The sequence below is a fragment of the Cygnus olor genome, chromosome 10 (assembly GCF_009769625.2).
Source record: "Cygnus olor isolate bCygOlo1 chromosome 10, bCygOlo1.pri.v2, whole genome shotgun sequence".
Lineage (NCBI taxonomy): Eukaryota > Metazoa > Chordata > Aves > Anseriformes > Anatidae > Cygnus > Cygnus olor.
In genome coordinates this window covers 453132-466215 of record NC_049178.1, presented here as the reverse complement: position 1 = coordinate 466215, position 13084 = coordinate 453132, and the positions used below count along the sequence as shown (strand labels likewise).

The 13084-nt window shown below is 33.3% G+C and overlaps 1 protein-coding gene and 1 long non-coding RNA gene across 18 annotated transcripts in view; both read right to left on the bottom strand.

The window, feature by feature from the left end:
- Nucleotides 1-13084, bottom strand: part of ERC2 (ELKS/RAB6-interacting/CAST family member 2) — a 511348-nt gene that overhangs the window by 413138 nt on the left and 85126 nt on the right. The gene's annotated exons all lie outside the window — the stretch shown is intronic.
- LOC121075504 lies at nt 5800-6623 on the bottom strand. The gene is made up of 3 exons (XR_005822992.1): nt 6483-6623; nt 6154-6241; nt 5800-5984 (listed from the first exon to the last, which is right to left on the bottom strand). It is a non-coding gene; the product is annotated as an uncharacterized LOC121075504 (long non-coding RNA).

Below are 13084 nucleotides of genomic sequence, written 5' to 3'. Positions count from 1 at the left end.
TACTGTCTATTTTCCCTTCATATTGGCTCAGTGGAATTGCTAGCTATAATAATTTATGGTTTTCATTTTCAGTTCCCTAATTCTGCAGGAAGTGCTTTTCTAAATATGGGTGTGTTTTACATACTTACATTTAAAATTACTGCTGGTTTAAGCTATTTAGTGTTTAAACATCAGGCCTTAATCAGCAAAGCTAACAAACATCAGAGTTAATAAGACTTCAAATGTGTAAGCTCCTTGGCTCTTTGGTATAGCATTTTCATGCAAACAGTTTTGTGGTAATATTTTGAACCTTCTTCAGAAATGGAATTGTGCAACTTGAATCACGATCACAGGTAAGATATCTCACCATTATAGTTTTTGATATGAAAGTGGAATTAAGTATTACTCTCAAAATATCCTCCCCACTAAGGATACTCCCTCATTTCTAAACTTCTGGACTTACTCTGTTCTTCAAATACTTATGTCAGTTATTTAAAAACAAAACAAACAAAAAACACACCATGGGTACTAGGATGAAATTGTGACTCCTGAGTTTCCATTTGGTACCTTCAAAGCCAGTCCTAACATTATTTGAAACTGTGTTGTTTACAAGCAAGAAGTACCCGATAGCTGGAATTTACTTTATATTACAAGAGGAATAGTTAATCATAAGGTGAACATAAATATTCATAAGGTGAACATAAATATTCAAATTGATATCTATACATTATGGTAACTTTGCAAAATGAAGCACTCTAGAGTCAAATGCTTACTGTTCTGTATTTTTATTTTTATGTACATCTATAACTGTCTTTTATTTAGATTTTAACATCTCCAAGATGGGAAGATGGGATCCTGTTGTTGTATTATATAATCATTAGAAAAAAAACAGATATGTATTTAAAAAAAATTATAAAGACTACAGTTATCACATTGTCAAATAATGGAATGTAAAAGCTTTCAGAAATTACCAAAATTATCTCCCTTACATATTCAGGCAAATTTCATCTGTACATTCTCAAGCAGTTATTACATGTGCAGGTAAAAGCATTGGATTGCTGGATCAAATAAACACAAAAAAAAAAAAGGGATTGTCTAAGCATTGAATTCTGTATCCATTGAAGTCTTTTTTGCAATATAACATATAAACATGAACATTATTTGATTAGCTTTCTCCACTACATACAATTTGAATGCACAACATAATACTTTAAGATAGATGACTGTGCATACTTATGCATACATATGAGTGACATAGCAGTAAAAAGGGCCACCGATTAACAAAAATTGTTTACAGCTGACAGACTATGGAAATATAATTCAGAGAGGAACATGAGAGCATTAACTGAATTCTGGATAAGAGATGAATAATTTTTCATACAAGTTTGTTTTTGTTGTTTTTTAAGAAAAATCTTATATGCAACACAAACATTTCTACTTTCTTAAACTATCATCAAAAATCCTTATAAGTATAAAGCAATCAAAAAATTTTAATTTCAAAGCATTAAATGAAATGTTTGCGAAAAAATATTTGAAATTGCATTGATTTTCCATTGCCTTTGATCTTTTTTAAAAGAAATTATGAGAATACAACTCAAATTTAAAGAATCAAACTTTTTAACTGAATACTAAACTCTATATTCATGTTTGCCAAAAAATTTATATTTTGCATTTACCTTTTAAAAAAATCCCATTTTTGGATCTGTCAGAAACCAAATCTAACCCAAGTCAATGCAGACCTACCTGTCAGTCACAACTTATTGAGGTGCACCAACTAAGTCAGTATCTCTCAGCGGGAAAGAAGCAACATTTGAGAATATAGAACGTGTATTTCACTTGAACTTATGTTCTACGGAAGAATCTCAATGAATCATTACAGAAATATATTTCAGTCAGAATTATATAAAATAGACCTGATTTTGTGTGAGAATACTGTAGTGACAGAAACACCTCTAGTGTTACCTACAAAAACAATTTATCACATAACGTCACTTAGGACTTGCATGCTAACCATACTGCACGAGCTACCATACCTACAGAAAAGAACCATTCCAGTCACATAGTCGACAACCTGTACAAATAGTTATAATCCACATGAACACTTATAATTTTATGAAGTATGTCAAGAGTCTGTTAAACTGAAGTTTATACACCAGCTCACCTTAGTAAAATTTAAAAAATAGTAAAAAAAAAAAAAAAAAAAATCCACCTAGCACCTGCTCCAATTCTTTCTCCACTGCCTGGAAAACAAACCATTACATGGTAATTTGAATTCATTTGTTCAAGTTTTCTTTCATTCTTACCTTTTTAATCTGAAAGAAAAAAAAAAAAGAAAAAAACTAACTGAAACATAAGAAAGAAAAAAAATGTTTGCTCACTGCATAAAATATGCTACAGAACCTTACCTGCATTAAAATCATGACCAGGATAAAAATATTTGATATTGTCTCCTTAAAACAATGCACTTCTCCTCCACATTTTTTTAATGAAAGCAAAAGAAAGTTTATTTTATTCATTTTCTCATGCAATTAAATTATATATTAAAAAAAAATCCCACTGTGTAACAAACAGAAGCTGTAGCAATTACAAACCAGTTACTTAAAATTTTCCATTTTTAATTTATTTTTAGGCACAAAGATTACCTCAGAGTAAGTATGCATTTTGGTAAACTTTGGGGCCAGATTTGAGGAAGGGCTGAAAACGGATATAGATTTCAACAAATAAAAATGTTTTAATATACTGAGAAAATATTATGCACTATATATTATCTGATATCTATGTATATATTTAGAAATAAAATAACGTAGGAAACCAGAACAATTTATTTAACCCACAGCTTCTTCCCCTTTGCCCACTGGATGAACAGCTATGCCAGCCTGCACAATGCTATCATTTTCCTGAGAATCTTGCAGCCCATCACTAATGATATGACCAAATGTAAACCCATTTCATGACATGAAATAAATACATGTCTGATTATCATTAATAATCTCATTAATGAGCAGAGATTTACTGAATAGAAAAGAATTCATAACATAGGGGAAGAATCATCTGTTCAAATTGTCTTAACCAATAAACTGTTTCTCCAACACATTTGTCTTACGCTAAATATATGCTCTGCAGTACAGCCTCTATCTTGAACTTCCCTTCTTAACACGTTTTTCCCCCAACCCACGAATGAGCCAAGTACATAAGATACCTGCAAAATAAATGACAAAGGATATACAGTACATCCTTTTACAAGCAAAATAGCCAGTAAAATTGTTCAACTTATTCCCACATTCTAATTGCATGACAGACTTTTTATGCAACTGTGAAACTACCTTCAGTTTGACAAGCAAATTTACAAGAGCACAGGTTGGCAGAAGAATCTACAGTGTTACCACGGAGATATGTATTTGTGTAAGTTCAACTTTAAAAGAGCCATTATCTTTGGAAAATAACATCTGCTGCTGAGAATACCTAACCACAACAACACCCCCACCACACACACACAGAAAAAAAAATTTGAAGAAATCTTGATCTCTATTTAAGCCACCTCTCTATTTAATGGTCACCTAATAAATAATTAAACATTTGAGATACTATTTTATTGATAAAATTAGCATAATAAAAATGTGTAGATAAGTATATACCACATGAATTCTTTTTATAATATTCTATGGATTAAAGCCCAGAACAGAATGCCAAGCAAACCTCAGCCTGTGTGCTGAAACACAGGCTGTAATATCTCTGTATGACAATGGCGGGGAAGAGGTCTTTTTCTGCCTTTTGTTTACAAATTAGTTTCAAAATATAATACATCTCACTGACATATTAATAATGCATCTGTAAAGGTCTTTGAAACAGCCAAGTAAAAGATACTAAGTAATTGAAAACTAAAACATAAGGAGTAAAATTTCATCCAACATTGGCTTTATATCACTTTTTTTAATCACTTATCTATATCACATTGCCAAGTCTCCACTATATAGTCCACTATATTCCAGAAGTTAAAATAGTTTTATTGCACCAATTGATCTTAGGCCCTGTTATTAGCACATAATCATTGACCTTATTAATTCATTGATTATCATGTTATCAGAAACCTTCTAAGCTCCAAAGCTGTGAGCATCACCCCATACTTGCATATATTTATGATTTATCAATCTTTCCGTTGTCGGTTTTTCATACAATACTCTTCCATTAGGAGGTAAGCTTCTGTTAATCCTTGACATTCTCTGTAGGGATTCCATAGCTCACAGTGACTTTTTTTCCATACTACTTTCACACTGTACAATCCACACTTATTACAGAGTCTAACAGTAATCTGATTTAGTCAGTTCTCTCATGTTCATTTTACACAACCCTTCTTTGTCTTACCATTGATCGAGATGTTGCATTTCTCATTTATTTCATATCTATTCCTTAACTTTTTATGGGCTTAGACAAGGTCAGTCCCAACAATCCTTTCAGAGATGGTAGTTTACTTTACATGCCTTCCCAATCCTGCCTTTGAGGAATTTGATCTATGCCTCCTATAAATCACTAGAGAGCCTGAACTTACTTTCTTTCACTGGTTTAAGTGCATACTACTGATTGAACATACGAAATCCTCAAACTAGGTATAAATATCATGTTACATATTTTTACTTGCTAATACTGTGCTTGTAGGAGCTCTCAGTGAATATAGACTGTATGATACTGTCACTAAATAACAACAACAAAAAAATCTAGTAACTTACCTAGCAACTCTATTAATTGTTAGATTTTCCTGAATTTAAATACAGCAATAGACAACTATTACCTGAGCTCCGGTGACATCAGATAACAAAGCTTGTATATAAAGATTATTCAAAGCAAAGAGCTATAAATAGTTTTGGGTTAAAAACTATGAGATGTAAGCTAACAGTACAAAGAAAAGAGAAACTGTGTGGAGTAAGAACTGAAACCTAGACAGTATAAAAAGTTACCTGGTGGAAACTTGCCAACAGCATAACTCTGTTGACATATTACAGAAACAATTTATTTCATAGTTTACTTGTTCCATTCCTTCTTGGTCAAATACTATCTAGTTATTTACAGCTCTCTATGGACTTGTCTAGTAGAATCTAGCAGGTTTCCTAGGCCCCTATGTCTTACCACATAACCTCCATTTCCAAAATCACTTCCTTACATATCCTGCCAATTGATAGACTTATCCCGCAAATGTCTAAAATTCTTGGCATCGACTCCTGCCTAACAGAAATCTCTTCAGCAACAGGTCCATAGTCCACATCCCAGCATGCTAAAAGCTCCCTTCACATACATTATTCATTTTCTATTCAGATATTGTGTGCCGTTATTCAGAAGACTGAATTTCAAGGCTGAACTTCAGTGGTCAGTAGGTCTGCGCGAACCAGTGGTTTGACTCTTTCCTTATTTACATCAGGGTAAGCCAAGTGTAATACTAATCAATGACAACATTCTAATGCAAAGTCACTGCAAATGAAATTATATGCAAGCCTGTTAAGCATACCAGAATAGAAAAGGCTACCACAAGGTATCATAGATAAACTTCACATTACCTGGAGGCAACAAAAAGAAAAAAGATATAATATTATATATATAAAAGATATAATATTCCTACTTAATAGCAAACATGCCAACAATGAATTTAAAAATTAGGCTTCATATGTGCACTTGTCTCTTTAATTGTCCGAGTCCTCCATACCATATCTCTGTAAGCAAGGTTTTGGAAGAGGATCATTTTATGAAAAACAACACATTAATTTCTTTGCATTTGTAATAAAAACATTTAAAAATAATGGCAGGTTTATATACATTTATTGTAAGCTCTTCATCTTATTGCACTTTTGGATGATAGTATTTTGTTTAAAACAGTTTACAACATGAAATAGTGTTTCTAAAGCAAAACTGAGTGCTCTGTAATCTTTTTTGAGCAAGCTTCTTCTGATCTTCATATCTTCCACATTTTTCTAGAAGGAAACCGGCAGTACACTGGATGATCTCATCATAGGGGTGATCTAAAAAAGAATGGTATAATGGTTCTTTAATTCTCTTTTTTTTAAACAAAGCAATTTAGGTAAAATGATTCTGTACTTTGTTTCATTAATATTTACCATGCAGCATTCTAAGACAGCTAGTTATCATATCAAATGGGAAGAAATACGAGTCAAAGACCTGCATCATTACCTTCTTCAATTTAGTCTTTCAAGCTGGATCATCTATTTCTTTTTCTGACTCTTCTCTTATGAAGACATTTCCTGCCAGATCATAGTATCTGTAATACAGAAAAAGGAAAAAAAGAACCCTGAATTCATTTGTAGCTTGTATGATTATTCAACAACTTAAAAAAAAAAAAAGCAGAGACATTGTAATGATAATGATGATAAAATAAATTTAACTGAAGAATTAGAAAAGTAAAATGATTCCAAAATACATGCACAAGATGTTAATTCTGTGATGAAAAACATAAATATGAGAGTAACTGACAAATAATTCTTTCGCCATGGCAAACTTACCACAGAAAAGCTTGTAGGACTTCTGTGGCTGCAGTCATGAGGAGTACCTTGTGTTCACTGGAAGAAGTGGGCCACCCCGAAGGACCCCTTTAGTTCTTCTGCTACACCCTGATGTTCTTTGCATCTGCAGATGCTGTATGCATGCAGAATAATCCCTATATACAGAGTAAGTACCAGCTTATGTGCTTGTTTTATTAATCAATGACTTTCACAAAAGGAGAAGTGACAAGTTAAAGACATTTTTTGCTAAGAAACTAAAGCAGAAAAAAGTTCAAAGTTACTCTTAACATGTTGGTTCGCCTTCCTACCTTCAGGAATGAGTCCCAAAACTCAGAATCTGTATCTCTTATTTTTTCAGCATTTCAGTATATCGTTGCTATAAACCTTCTTTTGTAATAGAACAGCTCTCAAAATCAGTCTTGGAAATTCTTTCAGTTACCATCACTTACTGGATAGTTAACAATTAGTTTGTTTTGATCTATTTAGAATAAACAATATTTTACAAGTTAGAATAAGATTACCTAGGATATTTTTCATTTTTGTTTGCTTTTTGTTGGTGGTGGTGGTTTGTTTGTAATTGTTTGTTTTTATAAAAAATAATTACAACGTATCTGGCTTATTTGTATATTAAATTATTCATAAACACTCTTCAGCCTTACTCTCAGTGTAGAGCTTTTCCTGGTATTTAACTACCTATTTTTTCCAATAGTTGCACACAATATTCTAAGCTCACTGTTTATGCAAGCATCAGCACTGGTGGTTCAATTACCACCTTCCAAATATAGATGTTTATAACCATATTTGGTTGCTAATCCTTATTTACCTTTACTCATCTAAAAGTTTCTCTACAGATATTAGCTGAGGGGAAAACAGGCTTTGTACTTGTAATATTAGATTATGTCTTTAAGGACCGTAAACATGGATCAAGGTGCTTGACTACAGACCAAAATTTTCAAGTTTGAGCAGTAAAAGACACTGCCCCAATAAAAAGACTGAAGGTAGAGCAACAGAGATGGAGCACCTCATACATGGCAGCAATAAATGCAAAGAGTAAGCAAATTGTTTTCCAGATAGCACAGTGAATACAAACAACTCTCAGGCTTCTCTTACTATTCAAAACCCTTTGAACCTTCAAAACCAGAGAAATTCACATCTGAACGAAAGGATCTGACTATTCTCATGGATGGAAGGTGGGATGAAATAATTAAAGAATCCCACGGAAGTTAAGCAGAGAAGTCCTATTGCAATTGAGGAGCACTACTCAACACTACCTTTCCTATACTGCTTTGAAAGTCTACATCATAATGTTCAGTTCCAGACAGTTATCTGTGATAAAGCTTTCATGTGCATGCACAAAAAAAGATTACCATGGTATAATGGCAACTTAGTCTCAATTTACTTCAGTCTGGCAGATCATTTCTATTGAAATAAAGAAAAAGTTAAATAGAGCAGGATGCTGATACTTACAAAGTAAGACTTCCTGAGGTTTAGTTGTAATTTAAAAATATAGGTACTTAAAAACAAAACATTTACATGAAATGTTTCTTGAAATAATGGAAGGTGTTGATCCTTGTAGGCGTTACAGACCTTTATCATTTCCCTTCTACACGCATTTAGAAATGCCTCTGTACTGCCAGCACTGATATGAAGTGTCCTGCTCAAAATTAACACTTTTCTGAACTAAAGAGCATTCTCCATCTTCCTCTTGGACTTCAGTTTACTGAAGATGTTCAGAGCATATCCTACCCACTCCTTTCATACTTTAGCAACTAAATGACGGACACAATAAAAAACACACATGATTATGTCATCTAAGATCAAAAATCATGTTTCCCTTTTCCTGAAAGCACCCTACAGTGATGAATAGCACACTCCCTCTCTACTGTTGAAAGTTGGTCTTTGAGCTCTTGTATCATCATCGCTGCCGTTAACTCTCTTCACCTGTCCCTTAGAAAAAAACATGCAAACACTGTTCATTTTTCAGAAGCTTGCATGTACCTGATTTCCAGAGAAGCACCAAAGTTACAAAGTGGACAATGACTCAGGTTTGGATGAAGGGCAGTCACTTTAAACATAAAAAGCGTCTTCCTCCATAAACTCTTGCTAATTTCCTCAGGGACTAAGTTTATTACATCATCATGAAAACACTAGTGCACACAAAACCAGATTATTGCTAATCCAATCTTGAAATATTTCTTTGGTAAATATGACATTCCCACAAATGCAGAACTTCCATCAGGCTATTGGAAAGCTAGCAAGTTTTCACTCCAGTAACTCTGAAAAACCCTGAGCTGCTAAGCAGCAAGCAGTTGCCGTTTAAGTAGAGCCTTGGAGAGTAAAAATCAATTTTCTTACTTTTGAGAGTTCTGCGTTGTACAGGTTTGCACCTCTGTTCCAACCTAACTCTGTTCTCACTGACAGAAAGATAATGTTGAAGGCAACAACATGATCAAAAGATGAATAGGAATGAAGCATCTGTTATTCCTGCCACCTACTGACAAATTAATTTCTCACAAACTGCAAGAATAACATAAGATGTAGGGAAAAGGCACCTGTAACTTTATTTAACCATACTGCTGTATGGTGCAACTGTTTACCTGCTTGATATTAGCCAGCTGAACTCACAAAGTTAAATGAGAGGCAGCTTTATAGGAGAATCAGCCAAGAAATAAAGTGACCCTGTTGTGCTCAAGAGTGGCAGAAGAGAATTGAGAGATCATCCCACATACATGTACTGCGCACAGCTGCAGTACATGCAGACGCAATACCACAAAATGGAGGATTTTGAGTTAAAACTGCAAGCATTTTTTCAAGTGGAAGAAAGATCCTCAAAAGTACCAGGAAGAACAATTTTTATTAACTGCATTGCCTTCTAAAGACTACATGTTCAATTATAAATTATATAATGTTGCCATAATTACATAAAAGAATTTGAATTACATAAAATAAAGCTACATAAATTATATGGAAATATGAAATAAAGACATGAGACTAGTTGTAAAAGTAGCATATAAGAAGGGACTGGTAATGGTGTTCACATCTACTGAGTAAATAGATTATGGATTTATTTTCTGCAGGCTTAAATCTGTCTTTTTTCCTTCCTTGTCTTTTTAATGCAAGGACATATCCTTCTGTACAAAGTATCTGATAACAGAGAGAGGTTTGCAGAGTCTAAGAATATTTGTAAAGAAAGACAAATTTACGAAATAACATGTGTTGGACATATTTAGTTAATCTATATTGCTCTTCCAGGTAGCAAGTTTGCCTCTCTACATATTTCTAAGCATAAATGATGTACTTTCATGTGAAAAGTCCAGGCCCTGTACATATTTTCTGCTGGCTTTATTTCCTAAAATTAATTTCTCAAATTTTACTCAGTGTCCTGCAAGATTAACCCTAAAGAAATTAAAGATCATATCCTACTCAGTTCCAAATGTCCTGAAATACCAGCAGAGCCTATTCAAAGAAACCAAGCAAAATCTGGAACAAGTACATCTCTCTTCTACCACTACATTGGTAATATTACATGAAAACAAAGACTCTTGAACATTTTAAGTTATGAAATTACATTTTTTCAAGATGAAGTAAAATTGTAATAAGAACAGCATCATTCAAACGGCTTTCCTTCATCAGAAAGCACTGCTGCTTTTAATGCAAGTAATTTCGAACACAAAACACTTAACAGAAAGCAGTCTGGGTAGTGCTCAGATTACAAGTGAATGTATTTTATACTTTAGCTTTTGCATTACTGTAACACTACATTATCTCATCTAATTAGATTTTTCCAAAACCTCTGGAAAATGAACTTGCCACATGCTCTGGATGTTTGTTTATTGACTGAACATGGTGTGCATGAACTAAACAATCTATTGTAGTAATAGGAATTAGGAAAGAGCAATACTACAGCCTAATGGTCTACAGATAGAGTTCTATAAACCCATCACATTATCTTTAGCACGATACATCTTAAATACATTATGGATCATAACTTTATAATCTTGATCTTTATATTTTTATTTCATTTTTGAGAGAGAAAACAGCTATTATGTTAATGAACAGACCCTTAAAATTTGTTACATTTGTAACGTAATCAGTGTAAATTGTTATTAAATTTTGAATTTTATTGTGGAAAGTTACATATGTATTCTCCACTCTTCATGTGGCTATTTCAGAATAATCCTTCCCAGATTCCTAGCGAAAGATGTTTTGATTCCACAGACCTGACTTCACAGCTTTCTCATTTGTGAGCTCTTCAGCATGCAGATCAACAGGCAAAGTGAGCAATGCCCCAGTGACTGGATGACTTACTTTTTTTTATTATTTTCAATAGATTATCTGAGGATTCCAATAACCTTACCTGCAATTCTAAACATGTAGTATTTACAGAATTCCTAAACTCAAAAGGAAGATAAGCCAGAAAAATCAGAAGCACACAGGCAGACATTTGCAAGAGTTCTGCCCGAAACAACTGTCCCAGCAACGAGGAAAAAAGCTGTGACAGAGCCAGCTCTCAAGTCACATGTAGCCCCTTTAATCTACCATACCACTATTTCTTTCTTGTCCTGCTTCATTCAGTACACTTTCTTCCAGTTTCTACAGCAAATGTCACAGACATTCTGCCAAAAAGAACACTGGTTGATTACCTGACCCAAGTATGGAACAGCTGAACTGTTTTGTTTTGTTTTATTAGAGGTGCATCTTGTGGAAACATAACATCTATTCTGTAAAAATTAAGACATTAGAGGTTCTACTGAAAACCAAAGTTTTTTACTTCTAAATTTCTGAGTGGTTAGCTCTACTCTTCTTACGCTACTTTAGTAGCATACTTTTTTAAAAGGTACCTACTTTGAGTGGAAGGGGAGTAGAGAAGAAAAGAAGTAACAAACATTAATAATAAAAGATCTTTGTCTATTAAGTTGTCTAGAAGGAAACTAAATTTATTTGAACCTAACAAACATTTTCTGAAAATTTCTCTGATTAAATTACAAATATGACCAAAAGATAATTATTATATACAAAAATTAAAAAATATCTTAGCACAAGTTTCACATACAGCAAATACCTTGTCAAATTAAAAAATGTTTGACAAAAAGCACAAAAGCAACTTCTCTCTTCCCCTCTCTCTCTTACACTTTTTCCACCTCTCCTTGAGAAGAAAAAAGGAAAAAAAAAAAAAAAAAAGTTCCACTAGCTGTCAAAGAGTATCTTGTTTGTCCCCATCTTTAGTTCTTATGTGCTGCACCTATGTTCAGGAATTTAGCACAGAGAATCAGAGTGGATGCAAACCAGCACAAATCCCAAACATCCTCAGTACCAACTGCCTAGCTCTCCACATCTACTCCTGTTATGCCTCACTATTTGCTAAGTAGTATGCTACAGTAGAAGACTTTTCTGTTGCCTTCAGATATGTTTTGCCTTTTCTGCTTCTATTTTTCTTTTTTCTCATAATTAAGCAGTAGTACATGAAACAGATGGTCCACCAAGAAATAAATCATAGTCTGTAGTGTTACCAAAAAAAAAAAAAAAGTAGAGTTTTAAATCATTATTTACTTCAGTGTTATTTTATAAAAACACTTAAAACATCCTGGACAGACTTTCCAGCACTGAGTAGTCACAGAACTACTTACTCAAAAAATTTAAAAAGTCTGTTAGAATTAGTTTCTCAGTGCAGTAAATCAGACAAGATTAACAGAGTAAAATATAGGCATGCTAATTTTCTGCTTCCTTGTGTTAGTATAGTGGCATCTAAAACAGCCTTGGAAGGATGTTTTCAAGACAAGACATATTGCTTCCAGTTATCACCTATAGTGATGGCAATTATAAAAAATTAATGACACCTCATTGTTTTCATTCCATCCTCCAAGGTCAATCAATAACTCAGTTTCTTTGCAAAGGACTCCTAGCCAGTTCCCAGAGTTCTGTTCTTTACAGGTTTTTGTTTTGTTTTTGTTCATTTAAATCTTGCTGTTTTCCAGGCTAGGTGAGAGACTGCCTCTACGTGTTAAAAAAAACTAAAGTCTTGTGTCATTCAGGAACTTGCTAGTAAAGAGAAATACAAAATATCTTTAACTTAATATTTTACACTATTAAAATTAATTTCCAGTTTTATCACAATGAAACAATCCCATTACAGATGACATTGCTCAGGTGCCAGAGTACACAAACCATTATTTTAATATCATTGATTTAATACAGGTTAAAACTTTGTGGGTTTTTGTTGTTGTTTGTTTTATTTTTAACTTTTACAGGTAGTTCCATTTGCTAGCAAGGTTTTAGTAGATTTCTCACTCAAGAAAGCATTGGAAAAAAAAATATCTTAAGTATATCTCCATGGCTGCAAGGCATTCTATAAAAGGATATGCAGTTTCAACAAGCTATATACATGTATTGTTTATACTCCACAAGTGTCAGTTTCTAAATTTATTTTTATTTTGTGCCAAGAATCAAGATGTACAGTGCTTCAAATATTGAAGGGTGGGAGGAATGATTCAGACACCTAAAGCTCTGAAGGCAAGCAAAAAGCAAAATTAGTACAAAATATGGACAGTCTGTCTTTAAGTTTATTTCTAAATATAAAATAGGCTCTCTATAGAGGAAAAACT